This window comes from Corvus moneduloides, chromosome 2, assembly GCF_009650955.1.
Source record: "Corvus moneduloides isolate bCorMon1 chromosome 2, bCorMon1.pri, whole genome shotgun sequence".
In the NCBI taxonomy this organism is placed as follows: Eukaryota; Metazoa; Chordata; class Aves; order Passeriformes; family Corvidae; genus Corvus; species Corvus moneduloides.
Window position 1 is genome coordinate 108158714 of NC_045477.1, and position 14115 is coordinate 108172828.

Genomic DNA, 14115 nt, shown 5'->3' on the forward strand with positions numbered 1-14115 from the left:
CTGTGCAGTCAAAGCTTCTTTGGACATTTTTCTTTTCTTAGAACAGAATGAGAGCTTACTTTGCATTATAAATATTATGTCATCTGCTTTAAAAAAAAAATTTCTAGAACTCCAACCACAGGCTGGTAACCCCAAATGTAACCTGTCACATTTGTCTTAATAACCACAACACATTAATTATCAGCAATTTAATAATTATTTCTTCCTGGAATTCCTTTCTGTAGTATGATTTACTGTTACTTTCATTCAACCTTTCCTTAAAAACGTTTATTATAGATGTCTTAAAATTAACCCGTAACTTCCTTACAATAAATCCAAATGACAAAATACATTTTTCCCCTAACAGTGAAGCTTATTAAAGGTTTATGTGAGATGTCAGAGTTAGAAATAAATTGGTCAGGAAATATTTTTGTTCTCAGTTTAAAGTGACTGCTTGATCTCATTTTCTGACGCCCTCCCCTCTCCCCAGATATATTTTCACATACGACTACAGATCTTGACAGCTGTGAAGCTTATTTTTATCCTACCACTAATGGGCAGATTGCAACCACTGAAATCTCATTAATATTTTGAAGCAGACTTGCAGGGGCCACCCTAACAAGCTATGATTCATCAACACTCTCGAGTAGAACAGTTGCTCAGAAAATGAAATGCAGTAATGACTTACTTACAACAGACAATACACAGTGCTAAAGAGTAGAAAATAATTTGTAATTTATTTCTGTCACTTTGATAAATATTAATAATTTTATTGAAATCTGCAAGAAGGTACACAGGAATAGCAGAGTTCATCCAATAAAATCTTGTAGATTCATAGATTAGTAAAATTATTACACCACCAGCCTCATTTCCTGCATAATGTCATCTGGGGAATGGCATCCAACAATTCATATATTGAGTTTAGAAACTTTTGCTCAGCTCTGGAATCACTTCAGGCAATTTCAGCCCCACATTTCTCTTGGTAATTTTGGGTATCATTATCACCACTATTAAGCACGTGTGATTTTTTTCTAGTAGCTCAAATTTTCTGGACATTGCTCTCATTATGCTTTTTTCTGAGACTTCCTGGAGTGAAAGTATCAAGGATGATATTTTACGTATGAAAAGCTTATTTTGTGTATATAAACAGGTTGTACTCTTTAAATTTATGACTGTAAAGCATTAGAACCATTTTGAGATACTTGTGTTTTTCTTTCTACAAAAGGGTTTCAGAACAGTACACAGTATTCTAGTATAAACACTATAAACAAAGATAAAATAATTTTCCTGATTCTTCACACTACTTCCCATTTTATACAAGCAGGGATTATTGTAAGTATTTCTTAATACTTACCTGTATTTACACAGTCATGAATTAAACCTTTCTCAAGCCTTCAAGGTCACTGCTCCATAGTACAAAATTTGCAAGAGTAACAATTTTCTAACACTACATTAACATTACTTCTGAGTCTTGACACTGGTTTTGCACATTTCTTTGCTTCTAGAATTGGTTTAAAAATCTGGACTCAAAGCTTTAACAAGCTACAAAATACTAGATATTCCCACAGTTCTGCTCAGTCAACCAAGATGATGCTCGAGTCCGTTCTGTACCAATTTCTGAATTTCCTCTTACAAAAGCCAGGATGTTCCCTATTCAAAAGGACAGCTGGCTCGTCTGTGTATCATTTCTGAAAATGAACACTAAATCATAACTAGATGGGAGCTCTCCAATTGTACATAACTTCTTTTTTCAGGTAAGAGCACCAAATGTCAGGAGTTTCTTAGAGAATGTTACCTTGTGCCAATTCACACATGTAGAACAAACAGGACTTCTTGTAGGTGTTGTTGAAATTCAGCTTGTTGCAAATTAGACCATATGACACATGAAAAGCTCCCTCCAACCCAATTTGTAAATTACACAGTGAAGGGGACTGAACTAATTTAGGATTTTCTTTCATCCTGCCTCTCTCCTTTCCTGCAACTGTTGCAATCACCAGACATACACTTGGTTTTGCTAAAATGACCGGGCCTATAACGGGGTCTGCTTTGCTGTATGTAAAGCTTAGCTACTGCAAAAGTATTTGCAGGATTGTTGCCAGTTTGACTAGCAAGTAGAAAACTTTGCTCTGATTTCCTTTATACTTCTTATCTATCAGAGGGTGGAAACATAAAGATTTTTTTATGGTGTAATCATCAGTAAAAAAATGCTGGTAGCACAGCTTCATCAAATTGGAAAGCCATGAACCACACATATCCTGATCTCTTGCTTACTGTCCCTCTGTGAATGGAATGAGTTTATTTCACAAAGTACAAGCCTAAGGAGCCAGGTTCAGATTCCAAACAGGAGAGTTACCAGAATAATAGTGATTCAATATATTTATTTTGGAGAGGGAAACCTACATGTTGTAAAATGTACTTCAAGAATATCTCAACTGCAAAGTGCGAAATAAAAGCAACAAGTTGGAGATAAATGTAGACTCTTGCCCTTGGCTACCTGGAGAAGAGACTGTTTCAAAAGCAGTGGACAGAAGTCCAAGGAACCAAGATTACCTTAGCTCAGCCTTCCATAAACCTATTTTCCGTTGTGGGTTGGATATGGAGGATAATTGCAGTAATATTTTTAATTATAATAAAGAATGAACAAGATTTCCACATGCCTAAGAACTAAACCAAACTGCTGTGCAAATTTCAGCCTGTGTAGAATTTGGCAGGGTCAGAGCAGGAAGAGATGGCAGAATTCCCCTCTTTTTAAAAAATCCACTAGAGATATCTGCATTATTTCAGCACTGGCCACACCAAAGAAAAATAATCTCTGAAATCCATTGGGAGTGCAGTTAAAAAGTCACTGCCGGTTTTGCTTGTTTAATAGGAGCTATGGAAAAGGCAAAGAAAATGAGATTTCACAAGCTCTTAGAATAGGTAAGAGATCAGTATCACCGAATTTCTGGATTTGTTTTCTGCTTCTGTTTCTCCTTAAATGAAAAAAAGAAATTGACAGCAAAAAACATAAAATCCTCTGATACTTTAATGGGTTCAAATGCACCAATGAACTGAGGTGGGGGAAGCACTGGGACAGGTTGCCCAAAGAAGTTGTGAATGCCACATCCCTGAAAGTGTTCAAGGCCAGGTTGGATGGACTTTGAGCAACCTGGTCTAGTGGAAGGCTCCCTGCCCATAGCAAGGGTTTGCAACTAGATGATCTTTAAGGTCCCTTTCAACCCAAACCATCCCATGATTCTGCAATTCCCCCAACTAATCTTTCTTTACTCTGAACTTGCATCTAATCCTAGATGCATAGCAGGCATGCATTGCTTTGAAGCTAAAGATCTTTGTTTTCATGGTTGAGAAGGTCCCTCTAATATTTGCTGGTTTATTCTACTTAGTACAAACACTTAACACCTGCCTTTCTTTTCTATCATGATCATTGTTGCACGTGATTCTTCTCACTTACGTATGGCCATTTCAGAGTGAGTACATAGTCAAAGACAGTCTTTTCCATAGATCCATTTATTTTACTGGTCATAGTTCTGTAGGATTGTTTAACTCTCTTCAGTGGCCATGAAGTCTAAATAATGAGCTCAGACAGCATGACTCACTTCTATGTCTCACCTCCTATAAATGAAACTATGAAAGATGACTCCACCATTTTTCAGGTAAACCTCTGAATTCTTTCATTTGACCTTATCATTCTGATTTCTCATTTGCATGTGTTCTGTTCCTATTCTTAAATTGTTGTCCATAAGTAATTTTGAATTTATTTTATATTTCACTCCCATTTAAATCTCAGTTCTAGGATGAGCTTCTGCATGAAATCACAGGCTTTTAGTGTCCACAGTGGATGGATGGCTGTGGTCACAGAATGACCCCCAAGAAAGAACATATCATGGCTGCTGACCTTTTGTCCTTGGAGATGGTCTGTGATTTCATGCACCCTACACCCTGTACACTGCTGCGTCTGGCAATGCAGCATCTCATCTACATGTTTTTTTTGAGGCACATTTTGTAGGTGTTTTTAATACTGGCATTTTTTCTGTTTTGCATGACTGACATGTAATAGAAACCTGTTCTCCCTGTGCCTTTGCTCTGACTTTATGCTCTGTCTGGATGGGACCCTGTTCTTGCTTCCTTTTTCTGTTTTTGTCTGTGTTGGATTCTTCTTTGAGAAAGTTTGTCTACAAAAGTTGGAAAGTCCTCATTATTTAATTAATACATAATGACACCTTCAAACAATTTCTCAGAGGAAGATTTATACTTTTTGTGAACCATTTTATGTACTCACACTTGTACACACAAATAAAGCACAAATGTTATGCAGAAATGCCCAGGCTAACTCAAACAAGCAAGATAGGGAACCATTTTATCATATCTGAATTTCTTCTGGCATGCAGATTACTTGATATAACTGTAGCTCAGTATCTCTCCATGATGCTGCTTTTCCATGACAGAAGATCTTATTAAAAAATCTATTCAAAATATGGATTTTCTAAATTATTCTTAATGGATCTCCATTTGAGGGAACAATATAAATCAAGACATGCCAGCATTACCTGCATAAAATCTCATAACACTTATTCCCACCAGCAAAAGTCCAAAAGCATTCCCCTGAGTGAAATTCGATAGATGTGAAACCACTAAAAGAAAGAACATCTAAAAAAGTCAGTAATGTCAAAATCAATTTTCAGTAAGATCTGAGTTTCTCCCCACTCTCTGAAATATGTGGATTCAGGTATGCTGCTTTTACTTCCCCAGGTACTCATTTCTCCTAGAACTGGTCAAATTAGCATCATTATGGCCTTAATTGCAAAGTGGCTGTTTGCACTGAGAATTCTACATGATTATATGGCTTTCCAAAACATGCATGGTCACTTTTATATTGATTTTAATTATGCAAAATTTCAGTTTGACAACATTAAATGTTCAAATTTATTAGGAACCTAATCAACTGGCTGCCTAGTTATTTTTCAAGAAGCCTTCAGGGCAAGCTGAAAGATCCACAGCTTTTTTTTGCATATAAGCATCCCACTGATAACAATGCAGGTTTGTGCATGCAAAAAGAGGATGCAAGCCTTTGTTTTCAGAATTAATGTCCTTGTGGACAATGGCCTGCAAAGAAGTATTGTCAGAAACTCTCATTTTGCGGTCCTCGAGATTCATTATATTCTAAGATTGGTGATCTCATACTACAAAGAGTTACAATTAACTGCAACTTCTCTAATGCTGAATGACAGTCTGGTTAACAGGAATCTTTCCTCTTCCACTCAGTTACAGCAGTTTTCCAGCTATGAAAGGAATAACAGCGTTTCAGAAATGATGTCTGGTAAGAAATAGTACCAGAATAACAGTCTAGATGAGAGAAAGCAGCTGGCAGCCTGTGGGATGATTTTTCTCAGCCTCTGATGGCTCAAACTTCTCCTACTGTGGTTGCAAATGCTTGGGCCCTTTCTTTGATCAGCAAGAATTCCGTCTGAGCTGAGAGAGCAGCACAAGTGGACAGCAGATGTGCCCAAAACTGGCATCTGTCCCACTAAACTGTTAAGAAGCCCTGATCTAAGAGACAGTGAATCTCAGAAGGTGACAGTGTCTCATTCTGGCTTTCATGGGGCCAATATTTTTTTTTAAAACAATAAAATCAGATCTTTAATATAAAATGCTACTGATGCCATTAAGATTTTTGCCTTTTCTTTTATACCCCTGTTATACCTTTTACAACTTCTGTATTCCTAGTGCTTTTTGCCTACATTCTTGGACTTGTTTGTCAAGCTAAGAGACTAAACATTTTAAAAGCTTCGTAGTTAGGGATCAGTGTGCCCCAGACCCCAAGGTCCTCTCCAGAACACATTCTGTAAACCAAGATAGAACCATCCAGGGGAAGGTTCCTTGGGGAGGGGGGCTCACTTGAGCCTCTCATTGGGGAATCTTTGATAGATATGCTAATTAGTAAAACCTATAATGTTATACCCAATGTTGGGGGGGGAGACAGAGACACAGAGACGCAGGGAAAGACTCGGCGGGGTGCATCTCGATGCATATGACCTGGACATGTACACCTAAGGATCCTTAAAAATAAATACCAAGGTAAAATCCCTTTTCCCCTTCTAACCGTGTATGCCTCTTGATTTTAAGACCAGGAAAAGGCATCACTACCATAGTTCAAGTGCTCAGCAAAAATAGCTCAAGTGTTTATTTCAGAGTCATTGTGGGACTTACATTAATTGCAATATATTAACAAGAAAATTAATCACACTTATGAGGGCAAGATGGTACCTTTAGTGTCAAACATTTCATTTGATCCTTGGCATACTGTTCCCTGCAATATGTTTTGGTCTTCCTAGTGATACATCTTTTGCTGGCATGGGCAATCTGCAACAGAGGCATGGCTGAGTCAAAACTACATGCACTGGGAGAAATGAAGAAGTTATTCCTATCTACTGTCCAGGAAAAGTCAATCCAGAAGTAATTTGTTAAGTATTTTATTCCATTTCCTTCCTGGAATAATTTATGCTCTTGAACATTTTTTAACGTATAGCTAACAAGAAGCTTCAGACTATGTAAGACTTTATAAATATTTCAGTTACAGGCAGGCCAAGTGCATAATCTAATTACTAAAATCAGTATCATACTAAGGCAAACCAGAAAAAAAATCAGTTGAATACAGCTCCCTGAAGCGCCACCATTTTATATTTCAAACTCTGGCCTTTCCTCTGCTGTACAAGAGGAACGAAGTATGCAGGACAAATGAGGGAGTTCTTTAGCTGGCTGAATGTGCGTGTTCAAAAAAGTTTGGAAAAATAACAGGAAAACTCACACTGGCTCAAATTTCATTTGCTTCTATTTTCTGATCTGTTCCTTCAACTAAACTTCTCCTAGAAGAGCTATAAAAAAATCCACACTGGAAATATACAACATTCATACCACATTTTGGGTCAGCCAGCTGGGTCACTTGTCTCAAACACTTTTCCAGCCACTGAGAAATGTTCTCTTACAAATTCTGTAGGTCCACCTTTCCAGGTCTTGTCTTCTGCTGTCCAAGTGAAAAAAAAGTAAAAATAATACTCTAATATTGTGCATCCCTTGGTTTCATGGCTGCCTACTCCTCACAAGTACCCATGACTACCATCACTGAGTTACCCCTCTTAGGACTCTCTCTGGATAAACATTTGTACTGGAAATTGATGTGAAGTCATAATGGTTCTGAAATAAGCTTACCCAATTCTTTTTTCCAACACAGATCTTCAGATTCTTTAAAGCATTGATCAAGCTGAATATCTAAATAGCTCACTATATGATGCAATTAGAATGGCTTAAAATCTTTAAGGAGTTAAATTCTGCTGAAGAAAAAAAACATATAAGGTGTATATAAAAAACAAGCAAGATGTATCTATGCAGCCACCCTGCAATCTTAAAAATGTCTATTCCAGCCTTTGTGGAAACCAGATACTCAGTCTGTGTGTCTACTGAAAAATTGATGAAAAATTAATGCAAAAAAGAGAACCCATTTCACAGGAAACTAAAACAAACTGCTATGAATCTTGCTGAAAATTACTGTTAGGCAGTAGTATAAAAATGTAACAGATGAATTTTCCTTATCTGTACCCATTCCATCCAACTCACACCGTGCCCTTCCTCAGCAAAATGTTACTTGCTTCAGGTGGATGGGCTAGCAGAAATTTTACCAGCTTGTTTTAATTGCCTAATACGTAAATTAAAATAGCTGACTCACTTGAAACATCAGTTTTGTTTGAGGATTAAAAACCATTCACCTGCAAAAACAACAGGAAATATCCCAAGAAACATAATTTTGTTTTGACTACAGAGGTTTCTAAAGGAGAAGAAAATTTGCTGTCAATTGCATTATATAGCATCAGCTAGAGAATACTGGATTCTAGCTGGTGAGTGATCTGGAAGAACAATGCTTGTCATATGAAATAGGAGACAGATGATTAAAGTAGAGCAAAGGGACATGGTACACAAAAGATCCAAGAAATAATTGTATGAAGTTTATGGGACTCTAAAGTAGTTGAAGTTAGTCAGACAAAAGTAAATAAATTCTGCCTTACTTGGCAGAGACTGTAAAATTAATGAACACTTAAAAATAGTTCCAAACATGAACTCTTCCTCATGTTTACTCATTGTTTAAGTGCAGCTGAAGTTAATCATGCTTCCAAATTCTGAACATAGGATACACAGTCTTTAGATCTTGTAATGATTTGTCTGGTTTTTAAAAAGTATTATAGGTTTGTATTTTTGACTGCAAATATGCAGATATTGATATATTTGAAAGCTAATACACAGTGGGGTTGACTGAAAACATACAGAAACAATCTCATTGATTTTTATTGAGTGTGGAGAAGATCACTAATCTGAAAACCAGTATGATAAATCTTGTTCTCTTCAAGATGGTAGATACACAGACAACCCTTCCTAGCCTCCACCAGCTGCTTGCTGGAGAGACATTCCCTTCTTCCTCCCTCTCCTGTGGCTTTAAACGGAGTGAATTACTCTTTAGCAAATATTTTTGCAAGCAAGTCTATGTTTGCAGCACACCATGGCTCTCCAGGCAAAGACTCCTAGATTTTGCAGGCAAGGTAAACGCATCAAGGAGATACACAGCTGGAATAAAAATCCCCTCTGTGCAGGGTCAACTAGAACCATGGGCAAAGCTGAGATTTGCCTAGAGCAGCTAACAGATAGAGGCAACGGCATTTTGATGGCTCTACTGCTTATACTGCTTGTGCCAGGTCCCTGGAAAGTCCTGCTGGTGGCTGCTGCCGCCAGAGGTCCTTGGGGCTGCAGTGCTGCTCAGGAAGTCATGGTGTCTGTGCTCCCCATCTCCACCCAGGCCTCAGGAGCCACACACCCAGCTCCACAGAGCTCTCCTCACAGTTTTATAGCTCTCCCCACTCCTTTCTGCCTCTGGCCCACGACACCGATCCAAATGTTCCTTAGCCAGCTCAGCCTCCCCAAAACTGCTGAGAAGTTTTGGATCAGTGCTATCTTTGGCCTCTTGTTCAGGACTTGCCTGACTAATAGCAAAGCAAGAAAAATCTAATATCCAAATGTAAAGCAATAATACAGTTAAAATATTCTGAGTTTTTAGGACAAAATTGTAAGGAAGAGTCCATTTAATACCAAGAGAATAATATTTAGAAAAAGCTGTGTAGCCAGTACTCATTGCCTTGTAATGCTCAGGACCAGGTGATACTGAATTGATCTCTAACAAAGCTGTACTTAATTTTAAAACCTAGTAAAAAAAAATAATAATACAGGGTTCATTCTACTCATGCAGATTACCAGAAAAGATTCAGCAGTCTGGTGAAAGATAGCCAAGTTACCTTAACAAATCCTGACATTTAAATATTTTTCAACCTTCCTCAAGAAAAGAAAAAACCTGGATGGAAAGTTGTCAGGCTGAAGGGACTACTCTTCACCTCTCTGAAGTATGTTTTCTTTTAAAGTCATTCCCCACTCCCCATTCTATTTGAATGCATTTAGAGCAGTCTTAGTTGCATAATTGAACACAATTTTGAATGCCCTTAATCACATGGAAGAAAAGAATTTCTGAAAGTGTGGGAGTAGAGAAACAAGTTTTATTCCAGAGTCCTCCACAAAGGGGTCAGAGGGTATTTTAGTATCAAAGCTCAGGAAGTGAAATTAAAGAATGTCATTAATTATGTAATTTTATTGATCTGCTTTCATAAATGTTCTCTGCTATAATTATTTGCAGGGTTTCTGCACATGGATCCAGAACACATGCTAAAGCAAGTGGCATCATATCATCCCAAACTAGAGTAAGGAAGGGATGAATCACAGTCCACTAAGGCCTGTCAGGATCAACGTGGCTTAGTGCAAAAAAGCTTCTTATCAAAAGAGTTTGGTATGGCATGGTCATGACACGTCCCTCAGGGTGGGGGTTTTTGTGATACATGACCCTTTCTGTACACCATAGGACTGGCTTGGATTTTGCAGAGGTTCAAAAACCTTTGCAACCAGTACAGCTGTGTTTCTCTGGTGCAGGGAGGAGGGCTGCATAGATTTGATTCCACTCAGATGTATGAGCTTCATTCAAACCAGATAAATATCAAAATTATTGAAGGACAAATCTAAACTAGGCACTCCTTCCCCTGAGGGAGCCAGGGGACTGTGGGCAATAGGAACAGACCAGATACTGAGACATCCCCTTTCTTGTGCTCAGGGAAAAGAAATAAACACCACACACACAACTGGGGAAGCAACACCAAGTGGTCACACCCATTCTAGTGCAACCAGTTTATTTTCAGTTTGTTCCCTTAATGTTATCCTAAGACAACTTTCCCAAGTAACTAGGCAACCTCCAGCGCCCCACTGCTGAAATGGTTGGCTATTGACTGCAGGGGAAAGCGCAGAGGCACTTCCACGCCAGGAGAGAAGTGCGGATGCACTTCCATCCCTGGGCTACACTGCCGCCTCACGGCACTTCTGCTACACAGCTCTCGTTTCCTCCCTCTAAAACACCAAAAAGCCCACGATCAAAGAACAGTTATCTGTGATGCTGCTGGTAACACAATTCTGACAAATTGTGCCTGTTCTATTCAATTGTATTATTAGGAGATATAAGGAAGGACAGAATCTCCAATTTAGTTCTGGAGAGAGACAAACCTGAGAGGGGCAGAGAAGCAGAACTCAGTTATTTGTAAAATTGGAAGAGTGGTCTGAAAGACAGGAGGTAAATCAGTGGTTTAGAGCTAGCAGCAGAGAGCAGGACCCAGCAAACAGAAGGCAGGCAGTGAGCAACGGAGCTGACAAAAATCCTGCAGGAAAGAATTTGGCATTGAAGTGGTTCACAAGTTGAGTGTTGTTCAAAAATATTCTGGCACTGTGAAAAAGGAAAGTGCTACTTAGAGCTTTATCAATAGAAAAGTTATCTCTAAGGTGCTGGGAAATACAATACAGTAGAAGAAGGATGCCTGTGTAAAAAACATAAAGTAGAAACGGTTTCTTTACAAAGCTTTTCACGAACTCAAGTTTCACAAATGTTTGTTTAAAGCATTTGCCTGAGCTTTTTAGACACAAAGCCTAAGATCTCAATTTTGAATAAAACTATACCTTCATATATACCTGAAAGTCATATATGAAAATACCAAAATGCAGAAGGACTGAACTGAGCCTCAAATATAACTTTTCACTGAGATCCAGTCACAACAGAAAATATGTCAGGTTTCTTTTCCTCACAGTTTTCAAGCTAATTAATGTTACATTCAAATAACCCTACAGTAGCTGAGCTTACACAGAAGAGTAAAGTAACATCTCTTTTCCCATGGACTTTAGTATGCAAATGATAGAATCTTTTCTACAGCAGTCTGTATGTTTTAACACTAATTGTTCCTGGGACTAAAAATCAATAAAGTTAACATAATGACAAGCACGGAGGCATAAAAGGATAAAAAATTCAAGCATGAAAAATGACATTATAACTTCATTGGCATCTTTCTCATTCAAGATGTTGGTGTTTCCCAAATAATAATGCAGAAAAGCAATCAAAATGATGAACATAAATTATACTTCCTTAATTTCTATCACTACTAGAAGCAAAACATCTGGAAGATCCTAGAAAACTGCCTCTCTTCCAAACTCCAGTGACTCCAAAGGAAACAAATAATCTGAAGGATTTTGACAGTACAATTAAGTATTCTAATTCCCCCATCTACGTCGCTGTCTAAAGCCAGGACTACCAGAACATGTAGGACTGGATGGGAATTAGTCAGAAGGGATGGGAGACACTGAGGAAAATATAGACATTTTCTGTGAGGAATGCAGAGAAGCAATGTGGACCTGAAAAAAAGAAGAGAGGAATACTGATAAAATAAATGTTTGGACAAGGAAAATCGAATGAGAGTGGGTTGGACAGGAAGAAAAATAAGAGAAGATAAATGTAAACTCAAAACAAAGAATAATGAGAGAAAAGATTGTTCCTGCTGAGCAGTTTAAAACAGAGTGTAGTATATTTATTTATGTCTAGAATGGGAGGATGCGGGGAGTGAAGCTGTTGATTCAGGTTTTAAACATGTAAAAGTAACTAAGACTACATCTGTTCTGTTTGATAACTTAATTCTTCAGTTCAGTCCCAGGACCTGGTCACTTGTCATTCACATCTGAATATGTTCATCCACTTGTGTGCTCTCACTCAGAGTTAATTGACTGGTTCCCACCAGGGAGAAGTCAGGGCAGGGACCTGGAGGCTGCTGTGTGACCAGCATAGATAAGACTATGCCACCATCCTCCCCAGCCTGTCCTCCAAACGGAGCCAGCTCACCACCCACCACAGAGATTCTCACGCCACTGAGCACACAGCAGAGTCCCCCCGTACTGCCATTCAAATGCCACTCAGAAGGGCTGCTACATGGCCTCAGTTCATCCCAAGCATTTTGAATTAAATGATCATGAAGAACAGATATTACAATTTAAGGTGCCACATGGAGCCCTGGGGAAGCATGTCATGGCATGGATCCTCCCACAGAGGAAATAAGGCTGAAGCAATGTGGTCACAAGCTTGGCAGCCACCCTGTCAAGTGGTGTTAGAGCTACAGTGGCACAGGAGCAAAAAAATCACGCAGCAAACTTCTGGCTCCTGGAATGAGGTGGGGATTGCTTTCACCTGGATGCAGACAGTGAGCTGGGGTGAGTCCGGTGTGCTTCCCTCTGCCTTCAACCCAACAGCAGACATTTATAACAGCAGCTGCAACCCAAAAAATAACATTTTAGGATCACACCCAGAACAATAGAACACAATGAGTTTTGGTCAACTGCCACGCAACACACCCTTGATGTAATACTAGAGTCACACATGGCAAGGTACTCCATTATGAAATCTTACATAATCATCTTTCATTAAATTATTTTCTAGTGTTGTTCTCTGCTTATGATTTTATTATGTTTTCCTCTTCATTGTTTACCTCATTCATGAATTAGGTTTCCACATTTGTTTTTTGTAGGACAATTTAATAATTTCATGATGTTTTTAGAGGTTTTAATAAAGAAAATATATGAATAATAATGAAATACCACGAAAAGTAAAAAATTGGCAGAGGTGATATAAATCAATGCTTTACTGTATTTCCAGGGAGGACAAAAATGGATCATTTCCTACCAAAAATAACTATTTCCAATGACTATTAGAAGTGTAGATAACACATCAATCTAGAATCGTGTAACTATAAAAATTGCTTTGTTTTTTTTTTCTTTCATTAGAAGGAACAGGTAATAACACTGAGCTTGAAAAAATCTTGACTGCATTCTTTTGTAATAATAATAATAATTTTCCTTTGAGCAGGAGGAATTGTCCAGTTAACAACTGTTCATAGATCTCTTGAAACCTTTACTTCGTAGTGTTGCTTATTGAAGTAGGCACGTGAGCTTACCAGAAGCTTCCTGTCTCAGGTACAGATACCAGTACACTTCATTCTTTTGATGAACCTCGTTTAAAGAATGTGAAAACTATTAAAAGTGGTGAAGCCTTGTTTTTCTTTGCACTGCAGGAAATTCTGACAGCCTCAACATCCTCCCATGAGCAAGTCATCCCAGCCCAGGTGTCACTTGGCCTTGCTATAAACCTGGATTAGGCAGGAGGGCAGTCCTCACAGACAGGTGTGTGCATGAACACCATTGATGTGCATGAATCCATCAGTAATCTCTCCAGGAATGTGCAGACTGATTGATAAAAGTGCAGGTTGCAAACTTCCAGACAGATGGCTACACTATTCAGAAGTGTCCTGGGACCTCTGGGGGTGTCACAGCACCTTGGAAGCCCTGGGGAAAATCACATGCAGACCTTCAGGATAATGTTTTCTTTAGGTGCAGAGCCACTCCCTACCTGCAGAACATCTCCAGCAAGTCTGTATTTGCTTTCCAAGCAGTGAAGTGCTGCAGACTAAAGACACCCTAGGAGAAATGCCTTCTGAGACAACTGATCAATTTTTCACTTTGCCCTTTATTCTCTTGGAGGTCAGCTGCTGTTGCTGCTGTTGTTGCTTCATGAACAAAGCCTAAATCTGCTTAGTAGTGTAGAGCTGATTTGCAAAATTCAAATTTCCAGCAAGTTGTGTGCCAAGAAAGATTCCACAAGACGCTCTTGTAGAGACTTGCCTTTACCACTGTGTTAGC